Here is a 17,401-nt window from a genome sequence, read left to right on the forward strand (position 1 = left end):
TCACCATCTTTTAGTCTACCTAATCCGTCATCCACACTAAAGCGCGACCACGTGCGATTTCAATATTTGTAAATGTTACCGTAAAATTGTTGCGTATGTATATTGCATTATATATGGAAAATGTATCTATAAGAATAAACATGGGAATAAACCTATATGGATAAGCATAGGAAATTATTGGAATGGCGTACAGAACGTTCCAGCAGCGACGTTTTATTATTATGACCGAAACTAGTCGACATTCGCTGTGCCCGATTCCGGCCAGCATCGCAGACTGCGTACTCTGACAGCTTAGAAGAGAGCGTCAACCCACGGTCGTCCCAGTAACAGAACGCGCATGTATGACCTAAGCATGAGTTACGCCGCCTGGCGTCGAAAAGAGGAGGCTAGAAATATCCCATAAAATATTTGTGCTTTTAACTCCTATTAAGCTCAACTTGTCGAAGTTCGACGTATCTCGCACAAATCGGGTAAGAAACCATGTCAACGTGTTCCTTTGAATTGGCCGCCTCCTCGGAGAGTTTTTTGCATCTTGCTTGGGCAGCAAAGAAACCTGCATCGTCAAGGATACCTACGCTAAGCTTTCTATTTTTCATGACCACGTGAAAATTCTAATAGGATTCAAACTGGCCACTGTCCGCTTAGCTGTCTCTTTAGCTGTTTACAGTAAGCGTTGGTACGCACACATCAGCGACCACTTACACGCCATTAGCAAGCACTAGGCCGCACTAGCCGGCACTAGCCATCATTTCACTACCATAAGCCGACAATTGCTTTCACTTGGGCAATTTCGAATATCAAAAGAGACACACTTAACCATAAAAAACCTAGTGAACAAGCTTGCATAGGGATAGGGTACTCTATAATGTATCGCAACGATTCAGGTACGCGAGAAATCAGCTGAATGTAACAGGCCCCTTTATATGGATGTCTTATGTGGATGTCCGCAATCACCATCGTGGTTAAACGCGGCGCCGATTAACGCTCCCAGGTTTCAAAATAGTGATTCGTTGAGCCAATTACTTCAGCATCTTGCATAGCGGAGCGCAGAAACGGCTCAGAAGACAGTGCACAGAACAGGAAACACGCTCCTCGATCTAGAGGCCACTGGGAGCGTATTTCCTGTCACGTGCTCATTCTTCTTAACCGCTTCAGCGGTCCACTTCGCAAGCTCCCAGGTCTACATGCACAGAGAAGAAGAAATAGTAGAGAAGGAAAGGCAGGGAGGTTAACCGGTTTGGAAAAACCGGTTTGCTACCCTACACATGGGAACAGTATAGTGCACGGGAGGGTGACCGCTGCCGTAGTTCGATTGATAGAGCATCGGGCACATTATCCGAAGGTTGTAGATTCGCTCCCTGCCGGTGGCATTTATATCGCTATTACTACGCTGCAGTTAAAAAAAAAAACTACAAATCATATCGACTATACTTTGCTTCACATAATTTTCTGCTGCTTTCATTAGACTGTGTATAACGAAGAAAACGAGCCCTCGATCCACTTACCTTCTTTCGTTCGTTCATAGTTCGTTCAATACCGAATTGAAATGGAGAAATTGAAGCTCCTCTGGGACAGAGTAAGCGCCACTGCGTTCCAGCCCGTTAATTCGTTTCTACTGTGTTTACGCCGCCGATCTTGTGGCACCTCAATTGTAAATATGCAGTTTGTAGTGCCCAGTAAATCTGTGAATGCTCATCTAGCTAATTTAAAGAACAAAGCGCATGTGTGAACACAACCACTATACTGCCGACTCTCTAGAAACAAACATAAACTGCTCTGGAACCCCAATCTCCCTAAACTAGCTAACTATAAACCAAATGCGCTTATCTGCCGTTCTGACACTAACATCACGTGTGCTCCTGAACGGAGCCCGTAAGGTTATTTATCGAAATACGGTCTGCCAACCTTCGTCACTCAACTCCCGCGCGGATATGCTGCAGCGATACCACTTACTCGAAAGTAGGTTTCGTTTAAGCACGTAGTACCTTTTCAGTGGTGAATACTCTGAGGGCGAATGTGCCGTTGGCTAAAAAAAAAGTGTTTACATGGGCAACAAATGTGTTTCCATCAATGCAAATTCTTACATGTCTGGTTCTATCCATCACGTCTCACATGCGAAAGACCGTATATGTGGTAGCCTGATCAGGTGGAAGAATGAATGAAGATATTAGACATAGTTACTGTAAAGTCATTGTTGCCTTAAACGTAGCCGCTGTATTTATTACTCACTAATATAGTACCCAGCCTAAAACGTTTAGGCCAGGCCGAAAGCAGGTAATGTGACAATATTGTCACGTGGTCGTGACAGTGAAGAAGACTGCAGCAGAACTCGGAAATGCGTAACTCTTTATTTGGCTGAAATGGTGGCCGGGAAACGGAATGTCAAACTGCAAGCAAGGCACGCTGTATTCTGATAGCGGCGAACAAAGCGTCGGCCGTCGATCCGTCGATAATCTGATCATGGCTGGGATGCGCCATCTTTTATACTTCATGCATCAAACTTTCCAGCCTTATCACTGGTCGTCGCGCAAGCTCTGGAATAATCTTCACTATTCGCCTCATGTGCGCAATCTCGGCAAAATGATCTTCTACAATCTGGAATATTCCCAGACATTCTGGTGCGGTCCGCGTAAGACAGCAATCACACGTGCAACGGACCAGTTACAAACACATAGCGAAAAAATAGTGCGCGTAACGTTGACCTCCTCCCCCCTGAAAAAGCGTCGTCCCGATGCTTGTGACAGAACATGCAAGAGGGGAAAACAAGTGCCTACACAAATAAATTACAATAACAAACCAAAAAGTACAGTCCACAGCTTCGCTAGCGCGTAATAAACGGCTTAAGGTGCACGACATGGACGACTTCAGGTAGTACGCGGCGTCGCTGGGAGTTCGTAATGCCGTCCGGGATGACCTCGTTGTCTAGAGCACCGAGACGTCGAAACACCTTCTATGGACCGAAGTATCGCCGAAGAAGTTTTTCACTGAGTCCCCGTCGGCGTATCGGCGTCCAGACCTAAACACGGTCACCGGGCTGGTATTCCAAGTGGCGTCGCCGAAGATTATAGTGATGCCTGTTGATCCTCTTATGGTTCTTGATACGCAAGCGGGCAAGCTGCCATGCTTCTTCGGCATGTTGCAAATAAGTGCTGACGTCGAGATTGTCTTCGTCGGTGGTAGCTGGCAGCAATGCGTCGAGCGTCTTTGCCGGGCTCCTTCCGTAAACCAACTTGTACGGCGACAGCTGCGCGTTTCTTGTATAGTGGTGTTGTATGCGAAGGTACCGTACGGAAGGATGACATCCCACGTCTTGTGCTCGACGTCGACGTACATGGCCAGCATGTCGGCGATGGTCTCGTTTAGACGCTATGTGAGGCAATTGGTCTGAGGGTGGTTCGGCGGTGACTTGTCTGGCTGTATCTTAAGATCGCCTGAGTTAGCTCCGCAGTAAAGGCCGTAACTATGTCAGTAATGAGGACCTCTGGGAGGCCATACGCAGGACGATGTTCTCAACAAAAAACTTGGCCATCTCGGCGGCACTGCCTTTGGGCAGGGCCCTTGTCTCGGCGTAGCGGGTCCCATTTGTTTCCGGAAGTCGACGTCGGGAACGGCCACAGTAAGTCCATCCCGATTTGCTGGAACCGCCGGCGAGGTGGCTCAATCGGCTGAAGGAGTCCGGCTGACCTTGTCGGAGGTGTCTTCCGTCGCTGACAGTCTCGGCAAGTCGTTACGTAGTGGGTGACGTCGGCAGTGAGGCGACGCCAGTAGTACTTTTCTTGTATTCCCTCGAGCGTGCGAGAAAAACCGAGGTGTCCAGCCGTCGGGTCGTCGTGTAAAGTTTCCAGAACCTCTGGACGTAATGCGGAAGGTACTACGAGGAGGTAATTGGCCTGGAGTGGCGAGAAGTTTTTCTTTAGGAGAACACCTTTCGGCAAGAAAAAGGACGTCAGTCCTCGCTTGAATATTTTGGCACAATGGTGGCCTTGCCCTCGAGGTATTCCACAAGACCCTTGAATTCCGGGTCCGCTCGCTGTTGTTCGGCAAAGTCACCATCACTTAAGATTCCCAAGAAGTAGTCACCGTCCTGGTCGTCGTGCGGCGGTTGGTCAACGGGGGCACGGGACAGGCAGACGGCGTCGGAGTGCTTTCGTCAGGAGTTGTAAACGGCGGTAATGTCGAATTACTGAAGTCGCAGACACCGCCGTGCGAGGTGACCTGAAGGGTCCTCAAGTTAGCTAGCCAACCCAAGGCGTGGTGGTCGCTCACAACTTTGAGGGGCCTGCCGTAAAGATAGGGGCGGAACTTTGACAAAGCCTAAATGATGGCAAGGCACTCCTTTTCTTTGTGGAATAGTTGGCTTCCGCCTTAGATAGCGACCGGCTAGCATAACTGACAACCCTTTCTAGTCCGTCAGTCCTGTGCACTAGAACGGCTCCGAGCCCTACGCTGCTTGCATCGGTGGGGTTTTCCGTGTCGGTATATTCGTCGAAGTGCGCAAATATCAGCGGCGTCTGCAGGCGTCGTTTCAGTTCTTGAAATGCTTCGACTTGTGTCGTTCTCCACTTGAATTCCACGTCGCTTTCCGTGAGGTGCGTTAGCGGCTCGGCGATTTTTGAAAATCCTTTGACGAAACGCCTGTAATAGGCGCACAAGCCCAGAAATCGGCGTACGGCCTTCTTGTCGGTGGGCGGCGGAAAGGCAGCAATGACAGCTGTTTTCCGTGGGTCCGGGTGAACTCCAGACTTGCTAATCACGCTGCCCAAGAACAAGAGCTCATCGTACGCGAAGCGGCACTTTTCTGGCTCCAGGGTGAGTGCATAGGTTTTGATTGCTTGAAGTACAGCCCCAAGGCGCCGGAGATGCTCGTTGAAGGTTGAGGCAAACACAACGACGTCGTCCAAGCACACGAGGCAAGTTTGCCGCTTCAAGCCTGCCAGTACTGTATCCATAACGCGTTGGAATCTCGCAGGGGCCGAGCAAAGACTGAAGGGCATGACCTTGAACTCGAAGAGGCCGTCTGATGTAATGAAAGCAGTGTTCTCTCGGTCTCTCTCGTCGACTCCGATTTGCCAGTAGCCGGTGTTAAGGTCCATGAACGAAAAGTACTTCGCGCTGCGGAGTCGATCCAAGGCGTCGTCTATTCGTGGGAGAGGACACACGTCCTTCTTTGTGATTTTGTTCAGGCGACGATAATCGACGCAGAAACGTAGGGTTCCATCCTTCTTTTTCACTAACAGCACGGGTGACGTCCACGGAATCTTGGACGGCTGGATGATGTTGTCACCTAGCATTTCGTCGACTTGGTTCTTTACCGCCTCGCGTTCTCGCGTCGAAACTCTGTACTGGCTCTGACGGAGCGGTCTGGCACTTTCCTCTGTAATGATGCGATGTTTTGCGTCTGGGGTCTGCCGAATTCTTGACGACGACGAAAAGCAGTTCTTTTATTGCAAGAGCAGGGTTTTGAGATGTTCTTCCTTATGCTTAGGAAAGCTAGAATTGACGTCGAAAGCTGGTTGAGGAGCTTGGTTCGTCGGAGTAGGCTCGGAAGTATCGGCGAGGGCGAAAGAATTGATGGCTTCCACAATTTCTTCTATGTAGGCGACCGTCGTGCCTTTGTTCACGTGCTTATACTCGTTGAGGAAATTCGTGAGCATCACTGTTGCTTTCCCTTCCCGCAACTCGGCTACTCCGCTGGCGACGCAAATCTCGCGGTTAATCAACTGGTGCTGGTCGCCTTCATCGACGCCTTCCAGGCCTGCTGATGGAAATGAAGACCTGTAGCAAGGGGAATTCGAGACCTGGTCTTCCAGCACATTCAAGACATGCATGCCTTTCGGAGGGTGCAACAGTGGTGCTTTCCTGTGGATAGTGTTATCGACTTGGGTCTCAGGTCGGTGACTGCACCATGAAGGCTTAAGAAGAAGATCCCCTCCGGCGTTACTAGATGACCTCCAGCTGTCTGGATTTCGGGGCCTTCCTAGGCTCTCCTAACTTTCTTCAGCTTCGGGGCGAACGGTCCACTGATGACGGAATAGTCGGCTCCAGTGTCGACGAGAGCTCTGACGCTGTGGCCGTCGATAAGAACGTCGAGGTCGCTAGTTCGTCATCTCGCGCTGAAGTTAGGTCGTGGTGTCGGGTCGCGGCTACGTCGGTTTCTTCCGCTGCTTCCCCGTTGCGTCGTCAGGTCTTCTTCGGGCCGCGAACTTTCGACGTCAGGGCTCCGCTCGGCTTGCGGCGTGTTATATAGATATCGTCGCGGCGTCGTTATCGGCGGCGGAGGATCTCCGATATTTCGTCGTACAGCAAACGCACCTCCATCGGTTGCTGCCCTTAGTTTTCCGGATACGGGCTCGCGGAACGGCCCCTGTTAGGGCCGCTGTACTGCTAACGTCGCTCAGGGAAGCGGTAGCGTCCAGGCGACGGCGAACGCGACGTACATCGAGGTGCCCATTCAGTGGTGGTCAAGTAGTCTGCAATGTCGCGTGGCAGCTCACCATGCTGTGGACGCGGTGCGTTGACGGCGAAGCCGCTAAGCCCATCTGGCGGTACCAGCAGCGGTGGTAGGTGTGGCCGGCTTCCCCGGTTGGTACTCAGGGGCACGTCAAACGTCGGTCTTTCGGGAGGTGCAGCTTTGGCCTGCAGGCGGGCGGGATGGCGTCGGAGGTGGCGGCGGTGTCTGGCGACGGAACTGCGACGGCGATGGGCGTGCGCAGGGTTCCCCATCAGGGGGGGCAAAGGTTCATCGCAGCGCCCCCCCCCCTACTGAGTCAAAGTATGGGGCAGATCTTGCGCCCACCCCCCTCTTAGGTGACTAGAAGAGTCAATGTACGGGGCAACTTTTGCGCCCCCCCTCTTAGGTTATTAGGGGGGGCGGCCGCCCCCTCCCTGCCTCCCTGTGCGCACGCCTATAACGACGGCGCAGGGCGTTGGTGATTGAGCGGAGTGGTGACTGCATGGCGTGCAACGCCAGCATAGCTCATGGCTTCCGGCTGAACCGACCGAGCCTAGCTCATGATCGAGCCCAGCCCGAGCCCGGCCCGGGCCCGTGGTTCCAAGCCCAGGCCAGGCCCGGGCCGGGGCGCTCATTACTAAACTTATCCAGGGCGCGCGTGTTCATGACCAGGCCCGGCCCGGGCCCGCTGAAGAATATTCGTTGTTGATGATTATTATTAATGATGCCTTGTGAGTTGTAGCGGGCGATCGGACGGAAAATCCGGTGTGTACATGCATCGAAATGTTGCTTTGCCCGCGGTGGTAGCTCAGCGGTTAAGCTGGTCCGCTGTTAAAGTTGTACTGACACCAAAAATTTTGGCCTCGCGTTTTATTGCTGCAATGTGTTGCTGGGGGTCCTGTTAGTCATAACACCACACATCGTTTGCTGCAGCGCGCGACAGATAGGTAATTACAGTCTCCTCATTACCGACCAGTGTCAGTTTCGGTTTCAAAAACGACAAGCCTCCGGGTGCAACTGTCACCACCTAGCGGGTGCAGTGCTCGATTACATCAGCACACAGAACTGTGACGCACTTCCGCGCGGCTCGCGAGCAGCCGCCGAGAAGTAGGCTGCTGGAGCGAACGCGGGCAAAAAAAAAACGTGGCGGTTATAACGTCATCATAACTTGTTGCAGCGTGATCACGTGAGGAAAGTAGGGGGTCACCAAGGGTCCCCTTTGAGGGTGTCAGTAGCACGATAATGTCGATCGCTCACGCAAACTTCAAAATTCATTTAAAATACCTTCCAAGCTATATTCGCTGTTGGTATTTTGCAGATGATATACGCATGTTCCATGGAGTCGATCCCGCAGGCTATCTCGGCCTCGAAATATTGTGTCAGTACCCCTTTAAGTCCTAGGACGTGGGTGCGATTCCCGCGGCCACGGCGTCCGCATTTTGATGGGGGCGAAATGCAAGAACACCCGTGTACTTATCTTTAGATACACTTTAAAGAACTCCAGGTGGTCGAAATTAATCCGGTCCCAACTACAGCGCGCCTCGTAATCATGTCGTGGTTTTGGCACGTAATACCAAGGAATATAAACGAAATGTTGGCTATAGGGCACATGGCAAGTCATTACAATAACAGTATAGTGAAAATAAAATATAGCAACAAAATTTATTTAAAAGAAGTGTACAGCTAACATGAAAAAGCGGATAGAAGCGAACCCGGGACATTTTCTTTAATGCTCTTTTCTACACTCGCGTTGGAAACATTAATTACACAATTTTTTAAAAGAGGCTCCTGATTAATAATTTGTTACAGCAAGATAAAAAAACGTTAACGTTACATATGGTGAACAGCCACGAAAAGCAAATGAAATATAGATCGTTCATATTCTAACGTTGCTACGCAAACGTAATCGTCATGTACAATATAATTATATAATCGAGCTAATTGGCACAGAATGCCTCAGACCATGCAATGCATAACGTTCGCGTGTGCTAGAAGTCCCGACTTAGGCCTTTTAATGAGCGGGCCCAAGTCCGGCCCGGCCCGCAGCCTCAAGCCCGGGCCCGGCCCAGGCCCGCGGCTTCAAGCCCCGGCCCGGCCCAGGCCCGCACATTCAAGCCCGAGCCCAGCCCGGGTCCCCCTGAAAACGCTTCGGACGGCCCGGCCCGGCCCGCGCGCCGGGCCAGGCCCGGGCTTTCGGGTTGGCCCGGGCCCGTGCAGTGCTCTAGTAGGGGCTACTAGGGCGGTCATCGTTGCAGTCGAGGTCACAGCGTTGGATTGCCTGGCGTTGCCTGGAAGGGGTCCGTACTCTGGCTTGAGTCCTAGCTGCCGGCGGCCAGTTCGACGGTCCCGGGTGTCTAGGTTCTTCCTCTTGACTACTTGGACTTGGATCGCGACTCCGTGTGGGCGTCCGGAACATATACGAACCAGCACCTCCACCAGATGTGACGTGGTCGTGACGGTGAAGAAGACTCCAGCAGAACTCGGAAATGCGTCACTCTTTATTTGGCCGAGCTTGTGGCCGGAAAACGGAAAGCCAAACTGCAAGCAAGGCACGCTGTGTACTCATAGCGGCGAACAGAGTGTCGGCCGTCGATAATCTGATCATGGCTGGGACGCGCCGTCTTTTACACATCACGCATCGAACTTTCCAGCCTTATCACTGGTGGTCGCGCAAGCTCTGGAATAATCTTGACTATTCGCGTCATGTGCTTAATCTCGACGAAATGATCTACTACAATCTGGAATGTATCCAGACATTCTGGCGCGGCCCGCGCAAGACAGCGAGCACGCGTGCAACGGACCAATTACACAAACATAGCAAAAGAAGCACGCGTGGCAATATCTTACCGACGTCAGTGTGCCGTGTTGTAAAATGTTGCAGAGCACAGCTCTTACGCTCCTGTTCATCACTTTAGCGGCATACGCTGCAATCGAGCGAATGATTGGCACAGGCGAGAACGAAAGAAAGCGAGCTCAAAGCGTCGGAGTTCTCACCGGCTATGGTTTACGCCACAAGCAAACAACTGATTCAGAGCAGGAAAAGAGACGGCGAGCACAGAGCGTAGCAGAACGTAACAGAGCGTAACAGAGCAAAACGCGTCAGCTCTACCTTCTATAGTTTCCACTACGCATGCCTTACTGCCCACCGATGACAGTCCCAAAGTAATAGTTACGTGTTTTTCTGTCTTTCTTTGACACGCGCGCTTATTTTGGTATTTATGATGTGATCGGAAGGAAAATGATAGGTGTAACCTTAAGAGACAGGAAGAGAGCAGAGTGGGTCAGGGAACAAACGGGGGTTAAGGATATCATAGTTGAAATTAAGAAGAAGAAATGGATATGGGCCGGCCACGTAGCACGTCGGCAGGATAACCGGTGGTCATTAAGGGTAACTGACTGGATTCCAAGAGATGGCAAACGCGTGAGGGGGACACAAAAAATTAGGTGGGTAGATGACATTAAGAAGTTTGCAGGTATAACGTGGCAGCAGAAAGCACAGGACCGAGTTGATTGGCGGAACATGGGAGAGGCCTTTGCCCTGCAGTGGGCGTAAACAGGCTGATGATGATGATGATGATGATGATGATGATGATGTGATCGGGTTTCACCTAAATAAAACTTACCGCGGCTACGCGCCGGTAATTGAGAAGTTTGAAAAGCTTCTTGATTATTTAGTCTGTTCTGATAAGACCATAAGCGTGCGCAGGATTCCCCTTCAGGGGGGGGGGGGCTAAGGTTCATGGCGGCGCCCCCCCTCCCTATTAATTCAATGTCTGGGAGGGACAGACTTAGCGCTCCTTTGCACGCCTATTGATAAGACTGCGCCACGGCACAAGTAGCTGAGTTTATTCCCGAGCTAACCCGAGCCCCAACGATAACACTGGAACGTTCTGTCATTCATGTATAAAAGACAAGGTGTTCCGCCGCCGATAAGATTACTGACGACCGACGTCTGTGCTTGCCGCTTCGCTGCAGCGGCACTTTAAGTGCTACCTCTTTTACTGGGGCGCATGTTCGCCCAGTAAAACGCTTCATCTTTACCGGCTGCGTCTTGCTTTGCTTAACGTCACAAGCACGTGTCAATATCGCACGTTAACGTCATATCACGAGGTATCCTGTGGCTAAGGACCTGCTCCGTCTTGTACATTGTGGATTTCTAAAGATATATACCGGGATAAAGACGAAAACTTTGACGTTCAATTACATTTGCAGCGACGACTGCGCCTCATGCCAGTGTCCGCCAGGTATGAACAAGTGTCACCTCCTTGGCAACAAGTGTGAATGCCGCAATGGGAAGTTCTACCTGCTTGATTCAAATGAATGCGTCCAAAACGAGGACGACTGCATACTCGTCCCTCTAGGGTGAGACGAAATGAAATTTCATGATCTTTGTGGAACTGGCTAGGATGTTTGTAAGGTCCTGAATGCTTTCTTTGCGCTAGGTCACTTCATCATTACCGAAGTGAACACTCTGAGAACATCGCCCAGATCAAAGCATGCAAGACGGCCCAATTCTTCTGAAAGCAACGTCAAACGTCCTGCTATATTTTGCTTTATTTTGCTCCTCTATGCTCTCGTAAGGTGATGTTTGCGTTCCAGTGATTGTGAAGGTATTTACATATACGTTTTTCATGAGCCACGGCCAGAAATTCAGATGGGGAATCCCTACTGCAAAAATACGAGAACCGTCATCCCATGTAAATTGCCTAGTGCTGCGGACATCTATAACTCTTAAGGTTACGCTGATATGTGGTTATAATTACCAACGAATCATTACTTAAACTTTTAGGGGCGAAGCTCCTTAAAGCGGCACCCGTTCGTCCCTCGTAGTCGTCGTGATCGTAGTAGTGAGTAACAAGTCTTACGCTTTGACCTCCAAGGTGGTGCCGGTGGGAGATTTCTCCTGTGGGTTGTTGAACAATAAAAAATTCGCACCGTGCGCGTTAACTAAAAGCCGAATTCTTCTGTCTCTCATTCCCCATTAGCAGCCATTGGCATGTTCCAGTAGGAAACGTTAGTAGAAGTAGAAGTGTAAGTGTTAGCTAAAAGCCGACTTCTTCTGTCTCTCATTGCCATTAGCAGCCATTGTTTACCTCCAAGGTAGTGCCTGGTGAGATTTCTCCTGTGCGTGATTAAACAATAAAAATTTTGTTCAAAACGCCGTTGATTGATGAAATAAACCAACGAAAGACGCCAGATGTTTTGTAAAAGCAGAACGAAAGAACGCCAGATGTTTTTCTTAAAGTGTAGTAGTAGTAGTAGTCCACCTCGCCCGATCGTCAACGGGCGAGGTGGACCGGCAACGGCGCGAGGACCCTGCCGTACGAGAGTTAAATCACACTAAAAGACATACTTTGCGGGCTATACACTCTAGTGAGCTTTCAACTTTTCGTCTTAATGTACATGATAAAGAAATTATTTCTACGAAAAACGCAAGGCACACCTTGAGCAATATGTTTGGTTTTGGGACGCTAAATGGAACCATGAGGCGATGCGAAGCCGGAGCACTTGCACGATCGCGTTCCGTTGGCTTTCGTTGGGCATGCTACCGACCTCGCGTCGTGGAACGCGCGTCCTGTCTTCCCTCTAGCCTTGCCTTTAATTCGCACAGGGCGAGCGGGGAATGCGGTCGCTCTTGGCGCTCTTTCGCTCGGGAGCGGACTTCTTCCTTGCATTTCACCGATCACAAGTGATAATGAAGGGACCACGTAAACCAACAGTACAATAAAAGTTTGATGTTTAATATACACACGATGTTTCACACTCTTTATATTATGTACTGGGCGCATTTCACGGAAGAGTTTCACGGTTTACAGATGATTCCCTCCGTAGCTTCGCCCCACTCATCATCATTCACCCCGTGGATATGCTGTGATTTTTTAGCTAACAGTTTCCAGCTTTTTTGAACAGATTACCGCTGCGAGCAGCATTTACATTTCTAAGACAAATATTCTATGACAGGCACTGTCCGTCAGAGACTCCTCCCAGCAAGAATGATCTCAATATATTTACTTCGCCTTCATGAATTTGCACCTAGGCGTGCTAGCATGAAGCATCAGGACGCTGCCACTTTCCCAAAAGTGCTGCATCGTGCGCGATTATTCTACCCTTGGGTACTGCAGTAGTGTAGTTCTCGAAGTTCAGTTCACCAAAGCTATTTTTCAGATACTCTACTACGAGACGCAAAAGTAGCGAACGTATTTTTCAAGTGCTCCTAAAATGCATCTTTTGCCGCTACACAAACCATACATGCGATAAAGCTTTTGTGTTGTGTGTATCGTACGAATCGGTAATAGTTAATTTGTTAGTTAGGTTACTCATTTTACTTATGATACTGTTGCGGATTGGAATTAAGGTACAAGTTAAGGGGCATATCGTAGCTTGAAGCCATGAGAAATCCTTACACTTCGACAAACGGTATTCTCTTCTTAAAGGAACCAACGGTCTACCTTGGCGCGTGTATGTGCATGCTCGGCACCCTTTGCCTCAACTAAATCAAAAGAGGCGGGGATGGCAAAGGTAGAAACGGGGAAGGGGGAGGGGGGGATATCGATATATCGGCACACCAGCTTATTTCAATATCCCCCCCCCCCTGTCTTTCCCTTCTTTTCCGCCCCCACCCGCTTCCGCGTTTTCCTCTTTGCCGTCCCCAGCCTCTCATGTTTCAGTTGGCGGAAAACGCGCGAAGCATGCACTCAACGCGCTAAGGTTGGCAGTTGCTGCCTTCAAGAAGACAAGACCGCTTGTCGGAACGTGAGCTTCAGTGACACCCCGTGTTCCAAGGATTTTTCTTGCAGGTTGATAAGTATGTTCTGCACAAGCGTTCCTAGGTGGGCTAGTTGGTTCATGAACGTTTTGGCAAAACAGCACAAAAAGCGGGACAGTGAACACACGGGACACAGCGCTGTGTCCTCTGCGTGCACTGTCCCATTTTTTTTTTACAGCGAAAGCTGTTATGAGATCACAACAAGGGCCGTTTTTGGCGCCGTAGTTGTCCGCCGCCGCCGCCGCCGCCGGTGTCCGCAACCACTATCGCTCGAAATAAGAAAAAAAACGAAATAAGAAAGAAATTCCAGCATGAATCGAGGTTCGAACCTGGGTACCCTGCGTAGGAGCCCAGTATTCTACCTCAGAGCCATGCCGGTTTTTTTTTCTTTATTACAGATAGTTTTCAATTTCATGTCACAAACATATATATTCAACACACAAAGTACAAACAACACGCACAACAATGATGATGCTATTTAGAGAGATCAATCTGTCGAAAAATTCAAAACCGCTTCATTGAAACCGGTTCATTTAACACAGACAACCATATTGGTGGCTCTTCCTGAACTCGATAGGTTTCTCTTAAATATATTGCATATTCGATGAAATACTTTGCCGGTGCTTGAAACTGCTTTGCAAAAAGACCCTATACAGGCTTCATGTCGGGAAGGAACCACATTAACATATGTAACGTAGCGTGGTAGAAGATTAAAATAACACCCAAGCGTCACACAATGCCAATTCTGTAACCAGGCGTCACACAATGCGAATTGCGCAACGAGTGGGTTGTTGAATACTTACAACCCATTATAAAGGGCTCTGCCATAATATTTCATCTTCATCAGCCACACCATGAACAAAGTGCACATAATGCCTTATAGGTGTTTAGCAGATACCACGGTTCCCCGCAGAATGACGAAAAATTGCATAGTGGCTGCTTCCCTACTTCACAAAAATTATGATGATTTATAGCGTAGTGGGTTCCTCGCAAGTACACTTCTATTGGTTGCCAAGGAAGCCCATAAGGCTCCCATGATCCATTTCTTCAGGGTCTCAATAAAGTTAATTCCCTCTCTCTCTCCTTCTCACGTTAGCGTATGTTATAAGGCGTGATGGGAGAGTGAAATAAGGACCGGGCGTCACACAGCGCGAATTAAGTAATTGGTGGGTCCTTTAAAGCTTCCAACCCATTAAAGAAGGCTCAGTCATAATTCTTCATCGTCATAAGCCGTCGCATCAAGAAACAGCACATAATGCCTTACAGATGGTACCTCGTTTTGACCGCAGAATTACGAGTAATATCGTGGTGGGTTCTTCCCAACTTCACAAAAATTATGATTTGTGGCGTAGTGGGTACGTTGCTAGTGTACTTGTATTAGTAGCCACAAGAGAGTTTATAACGGGCTCTAGAAATGCCGCTCTTCGAGCTTTCGCTGTGACTGTGCTGCGCTTTCCGCGCAGGCCTGGCGTTCTTTTTTTTTTTTTTTGGCGGCTGATCTGGCGAAATATTATATTCTGTTTCACTGTTCATCACAACGGTAATGCGTGTGTGCTCATGCTGTTCTCTTTAGTTATACAATGTCGTGTTCGCTCTATTGAGTTGCATCATCCTTTTCCCTTCATCTTCCTTGAAGAATCTTTTGCTGTTCTAATTCATTTCCCTGCCTCCTTCTTTCTTTCCCCCTTTCCCCTTATTTTGTGTTGCGCACATGTTGCTTCGCCAGCCCGCAGATTGTTCAGGGGTCAGGGCCTCAATCAGATGCATGCTAGTGCCTTTATTTCTGGTTCCTAGCTTTTTCTAAGAAAACTGAAGAATGTCTGTATAACATGCGCAACTGCTGCTAACAGCACTAGCGCGATTTCTACCACACGAGATAAGGGGCAGAACGATTGGTGGAAAGTGTGGCCGCCGGTTAAGGCGCAAGCCTTAGATGCCTCATCAAAGGCGAAAACTGACCGTCGTTGGTGGCGGCGGCGTTCCGCGTTGGCACACGAGTGATGCAAAATATGATACTCAAGTGATGACGCCACGACGTCAAAGATGACTAAAATATGACGTCACTACATGACACTATCGCTTGGTCAAAGGTGGGCCGATCACGGAGGCAATGCGATAGCAGGTGAGGTGCAGAAAGCTTGCAATGCCTCCGATCCTGGAGGCAGTTCAAAAGCACGTTAAGTGCACGAAGCTTTCGAAAGGGGGCGGGGGAGGATCAATACAGCGACTGAGAAGAAGAAGGAGATGGCTTCCGCCTTTGAGTCGTCTTAAACGAAGGCATAAGAGACCCTGCGAGTTTTTTGCGACACTTGTCAAAGAGGCATAGGCGGTGGCAAGGGGGCGAGGGGCACCTGTGGCGAGGGTTAGAAAAGGCAAGAAGAGAGGGGCGAGGACAACCTGCGGCGAGGGGGCGAGGGACGCAAAAAAAATTGTTGTTCTGCGCGTCTTTTTGTACAGACGCGATCCTCCAGAACCTAGCCATATGGAGCTCAGCTGTAAAACCTGAAGGACCTCCTTGTCAGAGCCAAAGCACTGCTAAAATTGACCCAGTGTTTCGTCCCTGCGAAAAAGTTCTTTGAAAGGTATGCCCACACATAGTAAGGACACGTGAATCAAGAGCAAGCGCCCCAATTTAAAAATTCAAGATCACCGAAGACCTTGATGCCGACTCGAGTAACGTAATATACACGCTGCATTGCGACGTCTGTGGGCGAGACTACGTTGGCCAAACGGACACGCTATTTCACCTGCAGTTCAATATTCACCGGTATGTTACCGGGATTACTGGTACCTCTACTTCACTGCGTAACCTACCCTTGTCCAGACAGTTACGCCTGCAATACCACAACTTCGAAAATATCAGCGCGACCACTTTGCAGTTCGGATTCCGAAACACGGGCGATCTGCGCAGGGCATATTTTATTTTGAAATTTCGAACTTTGATAGCCTGCTTCAATTGGGATTCTAAAATATTCACTTGCGTCCAAGAAATCATTTGACCACACGGAAATGCGACTGTTGACCATGTTTGTTTTGTTATTATTATTTTTTAGATGTCCGTACGTGTCTAGTGGCCGCGCCAAAGCATGAACACTGCTGCCACTTAAAATTCTTACGGTCGCTTAAACCTTCAAAGTCATTAAAGAGAAAATAAGAAGACGAAAGGCGGGAAAGCAGCCCATTAGGGGACGATCGTTCTTCACGTGCGAGACCGCAGGCTGATTTTTCCTGCCGGGCCGTCAACGTTGGGTGGTCATGCGCACTACACGAACCAGTACACCATACATCATAACCAGATGTTGTCTCAGCGACTTTCGGCCTTTTGAGGACAGGTTTCCTTTTTTTCTGAAATCTGTTCGAAAGCGAACAGCACACCGCCGAAACAGCCATATTGACACGTGGTCGTGACGTCAACGAAGGCAGCAGTCAGCACGTCCGAGATGAAACTCTTTATTTGGCCGAACTTGTGGCCGGGAAACAAAGTCAAACTACAGCAATACACTCATAGCGGCGAACAGAGCGTCGACCGTCGATCAACTGACAAGCGTTCAAGCGCGTCAGCTTTTATACAGGCGCTATCGAACTTTCCAGCGATATCTCTGGTGGCGGCGTTATGTCTCGACAAAGCTGGAACATTCGCGTGCGCCGTGCAATCTTAAAGGAACGTTCTAAAACAATCGCGAAGCTTTTTACACATCGCGGCGTGGCCTGCGCAGCGCGTTGCCCAGTCTTTGTGGGTGAAGCTTCAACTCATGAAAAATAAGATGCGCGGCAATATCGAAGGCAGTCCTAACGTAGGCACTAAAGAAGGGAAGACACCTCCCGAAAGTGTTGCCCAATTAATAAATTTTATTGCAATAGCAGTTACGTGGACTGTCATGAAGGTCATGGCATGAATAAGCATGCATGTCTCGTACGCCATCGCGTATGTTGTTTGACACACATGACAAGGTGCCATCGCGATCTCACGGTGGTTGTTTCATCGTCTTGCTGTATACTGAAATGCACATCAAATGACTTCCATTATGACGAATACGAACGACAAGTGACTACACGAATGTTCATGAAATGCGCATCTTCTTCATCAAAGGAGTAATAGAAATCACGTGATGTAAATATCGTGAAGCCGGCGCGATCGTTTCATTACCATGGTACGTACCAGAATGCACACGCATGCCTGGCAA

At 49.4% G+C, this 17,401-nt stretch overlaps 1 protein-coding gene across 1 annotated transcript in view; it reads left to right on the top strand.

Annotated features, from left to right (window-relative positions):
* The window catches only part of LOC119399663 (latent-transforming growth factor beta-binding protein 3-like), a 71,056-nt gene that overhangs the window by 39,084 nt on the left and 14,571 nt on the right, over positions 1-17,401 (top strand). The gene's annotated exons all lie outside the window — the stretch shown is intronic.

The sequence above is a fragment of the Rhipicephalus sanguineus genome, chromosome 7 (genome assembly GCF_013339695.2).
Source record: "Rhipicephalus sanguineus isolate Rsan-2018 chromosome 7, BIME_Rsan_1.4, whole genome shotgun sequence".
NCBI lineage: Eukaryota > Metazoa > Arthropoda > Arachnida > Ixodida > Ixodidae > Rhipicephalus > Rhipicephalus sanguineus.